Below are 17,083 nucleotides of genomic sequence, written 5' to 3'. Positions count from 1 at the left end.
AATCCCCTTCCCTTTCATGAATTTGACCTACCGAATTAGACTATTTACCGGATTTGTAATCACATACGCAACACGACGGGTGCCGCATTCGGAGCAGGATCTGCTTACCCTTCCGGAGCACCTGAGATCACCCCTAGTTTTTGGTGGGGTTCGTGTTGTTTTTTCTTTAGTTTTCTATGTTGTGTCATGTGTACTATTGTTTTTCTGTTTGTCTTTTTCATTTTTAGCAATGGCGTTGTCAGTTTGTTTTAGATTTACGAGTTTGACTGTCCCTTTGGTATCTTTCGTCCCTCTTTTTTTATACTCACATGGCCATATATTTGTAAGCAAAGCTGTATTATTAAACAAAAATCACACAAAGAGCTATATGACCAAAATAAACTTAAAATTGTTAAAACAAATAACAGTCCGGTTAGAACAAACGAGATTTCAACATTTGACATGTTGATTGTTGACTGCTTAAGACAGACTTTGCAGAATAGTTCATGTTTGTAGTTTGGTCAAGTTTCAGAGTCACCTCGCTGTAGTACTCATGCAATGATCTATTAAACTGTTAAAAAAATATATTGTTGTTCTTAAGGTAAAAAATGCTAAAAGATCAGATTCAACATCTATTTATACCTAAACTTGGTCCCATGAAAATCATTTTCTCCTCCTGGTTTTTATATAGAGTATGTATAGGAGGCCTTGCTTTCAGTTTTGCATGTTACAAAAAGAGGGGGAATGTGTATAATTCAAAATTATAAGGCATTTTTACCTTGTTGCAATTTAGGACATGTATGATTTTATTGCACTGCCGTAAGTCATGGCGGACCACTTTTAACATACAATGACATGAAAACACACAATGCCAACCGTTGAGCGAACATAAGCCGTGAAGCATTAGAAATATTTCTGAAACTCGTGATCACTGTAAAGTAAAGTAAATCACTATTGCACAGGATTTGTTAAAAAACGACATATGTTGTAATAAATAGAAACATTTTTTCTCATTTTTAAATTTTGTACAAGTTAAACCCATTTTAAGCAATATTTTGTACATATTATAACATGTACGAGGTATTTTTTGTACATGTTATAAATGTATTTTTGCATGGAACAGCTTATAACATTTCCAAAATTTTGCGTTAAAGCTTGACTTATTACATTACGATTTTTTAATCATAAATGATTCATAGAGAATACTCAATATAAATTATTCCATATGGAAAGGTACAGTGGTACCACTGAGAACACACATGCTGTCTCAAGTATAATTGACAAAAATACTCATAAATTAAGGCAACAGCAGTATACCGCTGTTCAAACTCATAAATCCATCGACAAAAAAACAAATCGGGGTAACAAACTAAAACTGAGGGAAACGAATTAAATATAAGAGGATAACAACGACACAACATTTAAAAGTAACACACACAGAAACGGACTAGGCATTAGATAAAATCCTATGAGAATAACAAATATAACATCAAAACCAAATACATGAATTTTGGATAGATAAGTACCGTGACACGTCTTATAGTAATGTGAATATACACTCAAAAATAAGAGAAAACAAACGACACAACGGAAACACAACGCTAAAATGTAACACACACAGAAACGAACTGTAATATAACAATGGCCATATTCCTGACTTTGTACAGGACATTTTGAAAGGAACCGTAGACAGCGTCAATTTTACAATGGACTTCACAAATTACTGAAAATTCTTCACTTTTTGATATCGACATTATGCTTTCCTTCACTTTGATCGCGTCAATAGATATCTTAGACAACACCAATTTTAGCAGTACAGAAAATACATGATCACTACATCATTAAAAAGTAATTTGTGTATGGAATTAGAAGAAACGGTTATTTAGTAATCAATATAATTGGGTATCTTACCATTATTACAAATGAATCGATATCAAACCCAACATTACTGTGTATACACATTGATTGCATACAACACTTTAATTATTATAGCAAGAAATATTCCTTGGATAATAATTATATTTGATAGCTCTATAAATGATATTACCATAAAGTTATGAAACAAATCTTTTAACGAAAGTCTTAACAAAGTTATTGGTATATAAAAAAGTAAAATCACAATACCGAAAACATAAAGTCCCTAATCAAATGTCAAATATAAAAGCTCAAACACATCAAACGAATTTATAATCACTGTAATATTCCTGACTTGGTACAGGCATTTTTTATATGTAGAAAATGGTGGATAAAAAGAAAGTCTCCAATTCAATTGCACCTGAGCTACATGCGTGCAACGTGATGACGTGCGAATTGACCCACTGTTTCTATACCTTGCTTTTATGCCATCAACAAACATCACCAATTGGTCTATAAGATATTGACGAAAACAATCCAGTACATTTAATGAATTATTTTGACAAATTAAGTTCAAAAATGCTTTGAACTTGTTTATAACCCTTTTAGTTAAATTACTTGGGATGACGATAAAGAGATTTGATTATGATAGAAATGTTTACCTTTTAAGTTTTAGTGAAGTTATATCCGATTGATAGATGATTCACATGGATCGACAAAATAACCCACGTTTTGTTTTAACTAATGACAAATGAAACTTTAATTTGAAACAATATTTAAAAATGAATAAAATAAAATATGCAATATAATAAGAATATATTTGATATATTTTTTTAACTTTCATTACAATCGAGTGTAAGATACCTAAAAATGAGCATTTTCATTATTTTTTTTTATATATATCGTAGATAGTACCACTTTAAGGATAAAAAGGAAAAAAAAATTATTGGTTAAAGGATCATCAGGGCACATGCACTCCAATTATTAATTACAGATTAACATAGTACAATTAACCCCACTTGTAATCTTTTTTTATATACACATTCTATCTATCTTCTTATCTTTTAAAATAACATCATTTTAATTCATGATACCTCTTCTTTGAGACATAATTTAAAGACTAATGTAAAGTTTAAAGCTTTAAGTCCCTACAATGCACACGCCTCGCAAGGGTGACTTAAAAAAGAAATGTGGTTACTGAGGTCTTTTTCCGACCTGCTTTTAAATCATTGCAAAAAAGAGCCTTCGTTTCGAAGTGTGGGAAGTACAATATGCAACCACGTCCGTTCAGAATGGGGACGTTAAGACCGATGCGTGGCCAGAGTTTCTCGATAAGAACCTTACTACACAATTTCAAGGGTTCGTAGATAGCTTATTGCAATGTAAAATTGCTATTCGTACCCAATAAATAAAGGCAACAGTAGTATACCGCTGTTCGAAAGTCATAAATCGATTGAGAGAAAACCAAACCGGGTTACAAACCAAACACGTCAACTTTAAAAGGAAGATAACGACACAATAGAAACACTCAAGTGCAACAAAAGACCGAAGGACAACGAAACGAACATAGGGAAACTGGTTTACTGGTAAGCCAAACCTCGCACATGTATTACAATGTTGAATATAACAATAAAAGGACAATATTACATGACAGGACTTCAGTACAAATAAATGCAAGAACATTCAAGACAGAGAAATACATAAATAAACAATACAATGATACATTTCGACATGCTAATAGTTATGAAAGATGCTAAGCTGATAATTAAATACTAAAGGCGCGCGTGTCATCTACATAAGACTCACCAGTGACTCTCAAATCAAAATAGTCAGAAAGCCAAACAAGTATAAAGTGAAAGAGCATTGATTACCAAAAATTCCCAAAAGTTGTGCCTTAGTATGTAGAATAATTCATACTTTGCAAACAGTAAATTTATTAAATAAAATAAATGACCGTATAATTGATATTCATGTCAGCACCGAAGTTCTGATTAACAGTACAGCAGATCCACACATTGTCTATCACATGACTTGATCGACGCCACAATGACGTCATAGGCTAATTTCAAAACATTTCATATACAAAATGAAGTTGAGATAAGTTCGATTAACCCTTCTTTTCCAGTGGCAGTCAAAATATCCTCTTATTTGACAAACCTTTTGTATATAATTTTGATTTGAATTTGTCATAAACATGCACGAAATATTTGCTACTTGACATCGAGTAACAATCAATCAAAATCAATCAACGTATCAATCTATGATAAAAAGAAAATAATGGATAATAAATGGATTTTGTAAATGGGATGATATGTTCAAAATCGTGGCGAAACTAGAAATAGAACGTATGTTTGGAAAGTTAAACTGATTTAGCATTGTTGCATTTATAATCTGGCACATTGTAATCTTTTTAATGTACAATTCGGCTTGTTAGTCCCTAAAGCCCCTTTTAATCAGTTTTGATCACATCTCTCGTGACAAAACAAACATTGATCTTCACATAAAGTTTGTATTGATGCTGTGAACGCCATGCTGTTTACTACAAGGAACCATTTTTTTCAGCATAAGAGCAATAACCTTCATGCATTTTTATTGCTACACTTTCTGATTCTTTACAAATACTCTCAAGAGATAAGTCATTAAAACAAAGAGTGCAACTGAATCCAACAGTTATATCATTACTACAGTAATTATTAATGAATGTACATATTAGATAATAGATCTCCTGCCGGGTACTACACAAATGAAAGGTCTGTCAGTGTAAGTTTTGTTGTAGTGCATGGACTTGTTTTGTGTGTCAGGGATGTGTCAGTGATAGATACCCAATATCCGTTGTTTTTCTATTTGGTTAATTTATGCAGCTATAAGTACGAGTGGACTGATATGTATTTGTCGCATATTGAAAACTGAAATAGGTAATTAATGAATGTCAAATACGTAAAATCATTTAAATGTGGACTAGTAACACATTTTGAATGATAAAGGATTGTAAGTTATGATAGCCAAGGTCAGGAGTTATGATTACCAAGGTCATGAGTATTGCGGTTTGACTGGTAGTTATAGTTTAAACATATTTTATTGTTCTAAAAAGAGACAAATGGATTAGACACAAGTTTTCCTGGTGAATCTTGAACAAATTAAACAATACATACTAGGTGGTTTCATATAGTATTGCTTCTGTTTGTTCCTTTTCGTGTTAATTAACTCAATGCTATATTCGCATGTATGATTGATTGATTATTTGATAGAGTGACTTTTGTATGAATATCGAGGTCGCTAAGTTTGAACCTTAAATGATCGGATAATTTTTTTTACCAGATTTAAGTAGTTGTTTTATAGATTTAAAACAACAAAATTATTTTACCCCCAAGAGAAGAAACTCGTAGATTGTATTTACAGCATATTGTTCTGATAAGATGAAATACAAAATGATAAGCTAAAGCCAAGAGGGAAAAGGAAGAGAATAGGAGGCCGAAGAAAAACTAAATTCAAATTTTAGAGAGACCAACAAAACTGTAAAATGTCGGATAAATCGGCATGGAGTGTATGATTGTAAATAGATAAAAACTTTATAATCCTTTGAGAGATATTATAAAAAAAGATAGTATATTAATATGATCTAATTGTGCTCCTCGTCTGACTTGCGCCTATGTTCATTCAAGTCTGATATTATATATGAGCGTACTAGCAAGAAAAATGCAACCTCATTTAACTACACATTCTGCTTTATAGAAAATGTCACCATTCTCTTTGCCAACCTCTTCTTAGTTTTATATAAGTTGGGCGTTCCTTCCAACACTTGTTAAAAACAAGTTGATCGAAGATTCCAGATCATTTAATATCATATACAGATATGTTGGTGATGTTCTTTGCATAAACAATCTAAATTTCGAAATGTTTACCATCTTAGTAGAAATTTACAAACTTTACCTGTATATGCTAAATTATTCGGTATTCAAGAGCTAACGGCTGCTTCTCTCACTTTGTAAAACATCCCTAGTGTCTCGGTAGAAAGTTGAAGAACCGGGGGTATGTTAAAACATCTTTGGCAATTAAATGAAATTTTAAGTGATTGTCACACAAGTGAGAGGGTTAGCTAGCTATACAACCAGGTTTAATCCATCATTTTCTACATATGAAAAAGCCTGTACCCAAGTCTTGAATTGCCATTTGTTATCCAGTCGTTTGATGTGTTTGAGCTTTCGATTTGCAATTTGCCTAGGGACTGTCCGTTTTAAATTTTCATTGGAGTGATTTAACATTTTACAAAATATTCTTAAATTAATGACAATTTTAAGTGCATATATTCTATTGAAATAAAAATAAAGGACACAGTAGATTTGTCCAGTACCTAATATTTTGACTTACACATAGTAATTAACAAAAAGGGGCGTTTAAAAACAAACCTTTTTTCGACAAAAGAGATGAAATCAGCTTCTCAATTGTGAATTTTCCATTTCTATTTATACTTTTTAGAATCGCATGCAAAAAGAGTAGATATGTCCCTGTTGCTGCTTAAAACGATGCTAAAAAAACAATAATTGCAAGTGGTAAAGGTGAATTTTTCCCTTTGTAATTCTAACAAACGCGATCATTGCATCCCTCATTTGGAGAGTATACTGTTTGTGTTTTGGCCGTTTTCCCATTATTTATTTTTTGTGTGTTTGTTTTGACGTAGGAGTTTAAAAGTCACTTTGGTATCTATCGACTTTCATTTGATAATTTACATTCTGGCAATAGTAATGGGTTTGATTCATTTATTTTCTACAAGATTAAATCTACTTAAATTCACACCATACGTAAAACAATATATTTCTGCTATATCGTAAATACAAAATTAACAGCTTAATGCCTGTCTTTTAATAATATACACCAAGGGATTGATAATCCTATGTAATATCCAATTTAGTTGAATAAAACCTATTCTTGATACCTGTTGTGATGTGAAAATGAGCATGCAATGAGAAGTGTTTTCCAACTCCATAGATTGAAATTAATTCATGAACATAACCTTGACATAATTGTGACAAAGAACTGTATGCTACAGTTACTGGGGTATATCTTTAATTACGAAGTTTATTATTTTAACTACTGTGTAATTCATTTAACAGCCGCAGTGGAAATAGAAACATTGACAATAACATTTAATCATGTACAGGATCATTACTCATTAATCTAATGTCACTCAAAACAGTGTAAATATCAAAATAAAGTGGTATGAATGCATATGAGATCACTCTGACCTCCACCAGAGACCATAGTAAGAGTTTGTTCGCAACAAATGAATGTCCATTTACAAATATGGAACTTGATTAAAAAAACGGATTGTTAGTTTTTCCCAAGTATACACGTCATTAATTCAATGTAACCGGAGAGTACGTATCTACTCTACAAATTCATATCATCACCACCGGAATTCGAACCCCGGTTGTCTGGGTGACAGTCAGTGCTTTAACCCACTGAGCCAAAGAATCTATACCCTAGCTCAGTTGATTAAGACTGGCTTTATATGTTCTACCTGTACTAAGGGGAAGCAACCCCGCTAAACTATTCCCCCACCACAAGAGTCATCATATCTTCATATATATGACTCTTAACAATACAAACCCTGGCTATACTCCAGATAATCATAGTGGATTTTTTAGTCGGGCGCTAAATGTAACCGGAGAGCATGTATCTACTCTACAAATTCATATCGTCACCACCGGGATTCGAACCCCGGTACTGGGTGAAAGTCAGTGCGTTAATCCCACGGAGCCAAAGAATCGATTCCCTAGTTCAGTTGATTAAGACTGGCTTTGTATGTTCTACCTGTACTAAGGGGAAGCAACTCCGCTACATAAACATACAGAGTGACAGGTCAAACAATTCGAAATGAACAAAAAGTAAGATAGATCTGATATTAAACAAAGAAAAAAAGGAAACGTAATCTAGTCATCTTCTATTCACACTGAGGTACATGGATTGATAAATCCAACATATTGACACCAATATGGGACACAAAAGAAAACGGACACTATAGGTAAATATCTTAAAAGTGTAGCTACAGCGGTCAACATGATGTTTAAGTCTTAATGATTATAAAACAAACAATTATGCCTATGTAAAGAACCACTAAATGGTATATAGTTGCCCTATAAAAAAGGACAAATGCCCAAAACTGAAAGACAAGAATATAAATAATTAACAAAGCACAATTAAATATCAAAACAGCCAGATTAATGATTACCGAGCCACGCAAAACATATATTACAAGAAAAAGACTACATCGAAGTGGTGGAATACGTGTCTTTGTTTCTGTAAATTTAAGTTCTGGATAGTATATTAAAGAAAACAGATCAGAAATGGAGGATTGGTAATGGAAAGACATCTAAATGCATCTAAATATGAAATAAAATGATCTGGATTATATGTTCTTTTTGTAAGTAAAATTGAGAATGGAAATGGGGAATGTGTCAAAGAGACAACAACCCGACCAAAATAAAAAAACACAACAGCAGAAGGTCACCAATAGGTCTTCAATGTAGCGAGAAATTCCCGCACCCGGAGGCGTCCTTCAGCTGGCCCCTAAACAAATATATACTAGTTCAGTGATAATGAACGCCATACTAATTTCCAAATTGTACACAAGAAACTAAAATTTAAATAATACAAGACTAACAAAGGCCAGAGGCTCCTGACTTGGGACAGGCGCAAAAATGCGGCGGGGTTAAACATGTTTGTGAGATCTCAACCCTCCCCCTATACCTCTAACCAGTGTAGAAAAGTAAAAGCATAACAATACGCACATTAAAATTCAGTTCAAGAGAAGTCCGAGTCTGATGTCAGAAGATGTAACCAAAGAAAATAAACAAAATGACAATAATACATAAATAACAACAGACTACTAGCAGTTAACTGACATGCCAGCTCCAGACTTCAATTAAACTGACTGAAAGATTATGATTTCATCATATGAACATCAGGCACAATCCTTCCCGTAAGGGGTTTAGTATCATACCATCATAACATATATGAGAAGAACATAACCCGTGTCATGCCAACAACTGTTTTTAGAATAAATGTGTTTAGTTCCGACGCAAAGACCTTATCAGTGACTCAATATTAACGCCAAAATATGCAATCTTTAATGACTTGACAACAGTATCGTAATTATATCCCTTCTTAATAAGTCTATTCAAAGGTTTTGTAAGTTTATAAGGTGAATACTGACACCTTTGTGCTTTATAAAGAATATTTCCATAAAAAATTGGATGTGAAATACCTGAACGTATAAAAAGTCTGCATGTTGAGCTATATTTACGAATGATGTCTTTATACCGATGATAAAATTTAGTAAATGTTTTGACTAGTTTGTGATATCGAAAACCCTGGTGTAATAATTTTTCAGTAATACATAAATTTCTCTCGTTAAAATCTAAAACATTGTTACATACACGAGCGAATCGTACAAGTTGAGATATATAAACACCGTAAGATGGTGACAAGGGAACGTCACCATCTAAAAACGGATAATTAACGATAGGAAATGAAAAATCATCCCTTTTATCATAAATTTTAGTATTCAGCTTTCCGTTAGTGATATAGATATCAAGATCGAGGAAAGGGCAGTGGTCATTGTTAGTATTAGCTTTATTTAAAGTGAGTTCACCAGGATAAATTTCATTAATATACATACTGAAGTCGTCATTATTGAGAGCCAAAATATCATCCAAATATCTAAAAGTATTATTAAATTTGTTTATCAGATGTTGTTTTGATGGGTCTTTGCTTATTTTTGTCATAAATTGTAACTCGTAACATAAATTGTAAGTGTCGGAAGGAGCCATATAAAGATAAGAAGAGGCCGGCAAAGGGAATCTTATATAACTTTAATTAGTAGCTTAATTAGTAATCCGTTTCTCGCAAACTTTATCACAGCTTAGATAGTAATCTCTTAATGTAACAAGATATAATGTATAGGTATCAAGTAGTACACACTGTTATTGTAATTTACTAATGGATGAGTATACTTTCCATCAGTCAAATCAATATAATTTTATCATAATTTTTTATGTTTGTACACTATATTTACAACTTAGTACCAATTTTTGCATTATATTTAAATTTATTCCTTCAATATGAGTTTTGTTTTGGCGAGGAAAATGTAGGATAATTACTGATTCATTATTTTATGTTAGTGATTATACATAAGCATAGATATAAGTAGTAAATGATTGACGGGACATGAATTATCACAAGCCTAAATTTTAACTTAAATAGATATTAATAGAAACTTCATTCAAGTTTCAAACACTGTTATTTGAAGAAGAAAAAAATCGTATTGCTTTGTAAAAATCATATTCAAATATACAATAAAAAGGAAATACAACTTGTCAAAATAGTCTTAATCTTTTTATTATAATTTTCTTTGCTTTTAAAAAATTCAACGATTTTGTTTGTCAAAAAAAAATATAAAGGCAATAGAAGTATCCCACTGTTCAAAACTCGCAAATATGTAGACAAAAAACAAAGTCGGGGTAATAAAATATGATGAACTGAGTCATTCCAATGGAATTACATTATATACATATAAGCAAGCAGAATGAAAGCTCAGTTGTTTATTTTTTCCTTTCTTATAACATGCATAACTATCCTAGATGCATATCACGTATTGCAATCGAATTTGAAATACAGGTGCGATTTGAAGAACAAACCTCTATAGAATATTATGTACCATAATAAAAACATGCTAAATAGATTTAACTACATCACTATTATGACAATGTTCATTAATAATAACACGGGATTTAACTTTACTTTTGTATAGCCGAATGTTGTTTAACTGGGGCAAACAACGTTACTTGATTTTCAAGAATGTTTAATTCGAAGCAAATGTCAATTTGATTAATAGCCATGCAGGTTTTCTAATTATTATCAGTGTAAAACAGTCTTTTATTGACTAGGTGTCTTCTATTTCTCAAAATGTATTTGTTGTTTACGATTAGAATTTAAGAAGAAGTTGGGTTTATATTTTGCTCTTATTTATTCAAAAACATAAAGCAGATAACGTACGGAAAACGTTTAAACACCATCAAATCACAGACTTCGTCAGAATGTATTCAATTGTATAACGCTTAATTATTATAGACATTGCTTAATTGAAAAAATATGAATATCATGAAAAAGAATAAAAGATCAAATGATAAATAGTATCATCATGCCTGATTTGAAAGAACAAAACTTTTCAGGAAATTAAATTGTTTTCATATCTTAGTAGATCTTCATAAGCTGTAGTGATGAAAAGAAATAAAGATATCGGTATACATCAGAAGATCTTCAGAATATTTTTATTCAAATAAGGCCTTCGAAAATAGTGGAATAAATTACTTTTGGAGTGTCAAGAACTCGTTGGAAGTACTTGATAAATTGCATGCTTATATTGGTGATTTTGAATCTGTTCAAAGTTTTGATTTTTCTACCCTGTATACCACATTGCCTCACATTCTCATTAAGAAAAAATTCACACATCTAATTAAATGGGCATTCAAAAAATCAGAATGTGAATATATATGTTCAAACTCTTTTAGGTCATTTTTTAGTAGCAATAAACAAAAACACTATGTTAATTGGACATGCTTTGATACTATATATGCCCTTGAATTTTTACTAGATAACATTTTTGTTCGCTTTGGGGATTCCGTATATCGTCAGATTATCGGAATTCCAATGGGGACTAACTGTGCACCACCTATTGCGGACCTCTTTTTGTATTGTTACGAGTTACAATTTATGACAAAAATAAGCAAAGACCCATCAAAACAACATCTGATAAACAAATTTAATAATACTTTTAGATATTTGGATGATATTTTGGCTCTCAATAATGACGACTTCAGTATGTATATTAATGAAATTTATCCTGGTGAACTCACTTTAAATAAAGCTAATACTAACAATGACCACTGCCCTTTCCTCGATCTTGATATCTATATCACTAACGGAAAGCTGAATACTAAAATTTATGATAAAAGGGATGATTTTTCATTTCCTATCGTTAATTATCCGTTTTTAGATGGTGACGTTCCCTTGTCACCATCTTACGGTGTTTATATATCTCAACGTGTACGATTCGCTCGTGTATGTAACAATGTTTTAGATTTTAACGAGAGAAATTTATGTATTACTGAAAAATTATTACACCAGGGTTTTCGATATCACAAACTAGTCAAAACATTTACTAAATTTTATCATCGGTATAAAGACATCATTCGTAAATATAGCTCAACATGCAGACTTTTTATACGTTCAGGTATTTCACATCCAATTTTTTATGGAAATATTCTTTATAAAGCACAAAGGTGTCAGTATTCACCTCATAAACTTACAAAACCTTTGAATAGACTTATTAAGAAGGGATATCATTACGATACTGTTGTCAAGTCATTAAAGATTGCATATTTTGGCGTTAATATTGAGTCACTGATAAGGTCTTTGCGTCGGAACTAAACACATTTATTCTAAAAACAGTTGTTGGCATGACACGGGTTATGTTCTTCTCATATATGTTATGATGGTATGATACTAAACCCCTTACGGGAAGGATTGTGCCTGATGTTCATATGATGAAATCATAATCTTTCAGTCAGTTTAATTGAAGTCTGGAGCTGGCATGTCAGTTAACTGCTAGTAGTCTGTTGTTATTTATGTATTATTGTCATTTTGTTTATTTTCTTTGGTTACATCTTCTGACATCAGACTCGGACTTCTCTTGAACTGAATTTTAATGTGCGTATTGTTATGCTTTTACTTTTCTACACTGGTTAGAGGTATAGGGGGAGGGTTGAGATCTCACAAACATGTTTAACCCCGCCGCATTTTTGCGCCTGTCCCAAGTCAGGAGCCTCTGGCCTTTGTTAGTCTTGTATTATTTAAATTTTAGTTTCTTGTGTACAATTTGGAAATTAGTATGGCGTTCATTATCACTGAACTAGTATATATTTGTTTAGGGGCCAGCTGAAGGACGCCTCCGGGTGCGGGAATTTCTCGCTACATTGAAGACCTGTTGGTGACCTTCTGCTGTTGTGTTTTTTTATTTTGGTCGGGTTGTTGTCTCTTTGACACATTCCCCATTTCCATTCTCAATTTTATGTAGAGTTATAAGTAGATAATGCCATTTAAAGTATTAATAGCCTTGTAGTTAACAAACCCACTAGAACATCATAGAAAATCAAGTGAGTTATCTATGTTTCAAATTATATAACAAAAATCTCTGTATTGAAGGCTGTGGATTTTCTATTAAAATCTTGGTTTATTTGCCACAAAGTACCCTTTTTCTTTTAAATGCAATCAAGGATTTGTATAGTTAGAATGATTGGAATCTCGTGGGCTTTTGCATCTATAGACTATAGTATAATATCTTATGCGGCGCGGGATTTTGTGAGATTACCCGTGATGCATCTGGAAAATGCTAAACTAGCTCTGATTAATGGCTGACATTTGCATCACCTAAACAAACTGACACCCGATATGTAAGTATTATAATCCATATTTATCAAATTTTATGCTTGAAATGAAAAGTTTAAAATAGTTCTGGTGTAATAAATAACTTTTACGATCGCTGTAAGAGTACACGGCTCCATAAAATGAATTTGCATACTGACCGAAGTGACCTCACCCTATCCCGCCTATTGGGCGGTCCAAACATCATTTTCTATTTTTATACTCCTTCCTCAAAATATGGAGATGAGTGATAAAAATTCTATTTTCTGAAAGGTATATGATTTCTTCGTGTATTGAGTAAATTTCGTAGGGATTGATGCATCAGTTTTCCTAATTTTTCCGTTTCTTTGAGCTGATTACAACACAAATGGCGTTCTGGAGCGAAAATTGGGGTGGCTTAGAAAAAATGAATAAAGTTCTTCAATTGGTCTAGATTGATGTTCAAACTTGTTTATAAACGTTAAACATTAGGGATAAAGTGTATAGAAGAAAGCTCAAATCGCTAAATAAGGTAATTGTGATACTTTTCTGTCTTGAAAAATCAATGTGGTTCTCAGATGAATCGCAATTTACAACCAGGCCTAAATTGGGATGGGATCCAGTTGTCATAATCAGCTGATACTTCTTTCCTGTTTCAACCGAAATGAAACCGATAAACCATGTGTTTTGAAGTAGTTGAAAGTCAATTTTAACAAGCCATGTTCCATTGAAAACACCATAGGTGCATGGATGGTAAGCTTTTCAAATGCCGGCAACTGACCTTCCCAGTAAATCACGTTGTCGTTGTGTACAAATGAATGCACTTTTTTACTGACGTTAATGCACCAACACAGCTCATCTGCTTATTAAATAGTGCATAGGTAGTGCTGTGTTGTCTTCTTTATAAATCATTACCACCCAGCTTTATTATACATGGTATTGGTATGGACTCCCTAAATCTCTATCTGTTTATACCACATACATGACATACAATGTATCACATGCATTACAAGTTAAACATTTTATACAAGGCTACATAATTTTTTTCCTTCAACATGTTCAACGGCGTCAAATTATTCATTAAAAAGGCCTTGTAAGATGTTTTCCTGCAATGGTGTGAAAGAAAAGAAATAAACTAGCCTTGCAAGGTGTCTTCCTGCATAGCCGTCAAGCAAAAAAATGTTGTTCCCCTTTAGACTGATTATTTATTATATTTTGTAGTGTACTGTATCTTAATTTTATGATCCATTGCCTCGTAAGATAAATCGTTGGCTATTTATACAACTCGTCTAAACATCAACCCAACAATGTTAGATCTGTAAATTTGCTTTCGTACTTATATATATATATATAGAAATACCCAAATAGTTCCAGTTTTTTCTTAAATCAGGTCCTGCATTACCTATTATGATATATATGTAAATGTGTATATACATAGGTTTGTAGTTAAGTAAACAGCATTAAATTAAAGTATGATTTTTTTGGTTGCGACATCAAATGATCCTATAATATTGAAAATATAAAAAAAAATTGAAACATTGCTATGTAGATAATTCCTGAATTTGCACAAGCTGGTATATATGTAACATAAACCCATACATTAGAAAACTAACATAACACTTGCAAATATAATTGTTCGAGCAGAGATCTTGAGGTAATATTACTATTGTTAAGACAAATTTGATTTTTGAATTATTTAAGCCATATGCTATTGTATTGTTAGTGCCATATGTAACTATATTACACATTCTTTTCCAGTATTTTCCAAAATGCCCAAACTGGTGAATGTTAAGAAGAAAAGGCCAGGCACAAGAAAAGTCCCCAAAAAAGTCTAAAGCAGTTGACCATTCATGCACTAATCATGTGGACTGACATATGGCATGCCTTCAAATAGAAATACTTGAGTATTGGTACCACTTAATGTGACTATCGACTAGAACGCTCCTCCGAATATCACCTATGGAAAGATATACCAACAGTATTTCATTGGATCATTAACACTCAATCTCATTTAGCAAAACATGGAGAGCTACACTGTGTGTGTTGGGGAATTTGATAGTGACTTGATAGATAATCATGTGCATGTGATACCAGCTGATCTAGATTATATCTTTATTTTAACGTAAAAATAAATCATAGAATATTTTAAATTCTTTTACATGCCAGAATCATTTTTGTCGAGCCTGCAACTTTTGTTGCAGAAAGCTCGACATAGGGATAGTGATCCGGCGGCGGCGGCGGTGTTAGCTCACTTCTTAAAAGGTTTATATTTTAGAAGGTGAAATACCTGGATGCTTCATACTTTGTATATAGATGCCTCATGACACAAAGTTTCCGTCAGTCACATGTCCAATGTCCTTGACCTCATTTTCATGGTTCAGTGACCACTTGAAAAAAAGTTCAGAATTTTTGTAATCTTGAATTCTCTCTTATTATAAGTAATAGGATAACTATATTTGGTATGTGCGTACCTTGCAAGGTCCTCATGCCCGTCAGACAGTTTTCACTTGACCTCGACCTAATTTCATGGATCAGTGAACAAGGTTAAGTTTTGGTGGTCAAGTCCATATCTCAGATACTATAAGCAATAGGGCTAGTATATTTGGTTTATGGAAGGACTGTAAGGTGTACATGTCCAACTGGCAGGTGTCACCTGACCTTGACCTCATTTTCATGGTTCAGTGGTTATAGTTAAGTTTTTGTGTTTTGGTCTGTTTTTCTCATACTTTATGCAATAGGTCTACTTTATTTGTTGTATGGAATGATTGTAAGGTGTACATGTCTAGCGGGCAGATGTCATCTGACCTTGACCTCATTTTCATGGTTCAGTGGTTACAGTTAAGTTTTTGTGTTTTGGTCTGTTTTTCTCATACTTTATGCAATAGGTCTACTATATTTGTTGTATGGAATGATTGTAAGGTGTTCATATCTAGCGGGCAGGTGTCACCTGACCTTGACCTCATTTTCATGGTTCAGTGGTTATAGTTAAGTTTTTGTGTTTTGGTCTGTTTTTCTCATACTTTATGCAATAGGTTCACTTTATTTGTTGTATGGAATAATTGTAAGGTGTACATGTCTAGTGGGCAGATGTCATCTGACCTTGACCTCATTTTCATGGTTCAGTGGTCAAAGTTATTTTTTTAAGTTTTGGTCTTTTTATCTAATATAATATGCCAAAGGTCAACTATATTTGGTGTACTGAAATATATTATGATCTAAATGTCAGTCCCGCAGGTTTTATTTGACCATGACCTCAATTTCACGGTTCATCGCAAAGTGTTAAGTTTTTGTGTTTTTTCTAAAACTTTAAGTAAAAGGTCAACTATATTTGTTGTATGGAAGCATTGTTAGCTGTACATGTCTGCCTGGCATGGTTCATCTAACCTTGGCCTCATTTTCATGGTTCATCTAACATTGACCTCATTTTCATGGTTCATTGGTCTTTGTTTAGCTATCTTGGTTAATGTTAAGTTTATGTGACAGTTGTATTAAAGCTTTATACTTAGGACTATCAACATAATATCAATAATTAATAAAGAAGGCGAGACAGTTCAGTGTGTGCACTCTTGTTAAATATTTGCCTAATCTGCTTGGTGTTGAGGGTATATTAACTATTCTCTGTCTTGTCACAGACTTTATTTATCCAGTTTTTAGAGGCAGTGCTTTAAGGCCTGACTTTTAAGTCATGAGGTTCATCTTTTCATACTCAATCTTTGCTGGGGGTCTTTTGGCCAGAAATAGATCCGGAAATGTTCGAATTTCTCCTCTTCTTTTTATGGTATGATATGGT

The sequence above is a fragment of the Mytilus trossulus genome, chromosome 6, assembly GCF_036588685.1.
Source record: "Mytilus trossulus isolate FHL-02 chromosome 6, PNRI_Mtr1.1.1.hap1, whole genome shotgun sequence".
NCBI lineage: Eukaryota > Metazoa > Mollusca > Bivalvia > Mytilida > Mytilidae > Mytilus > Mytilus trossulus.
Note: the sequence above shows the minus strand (reverse complement) of the source record.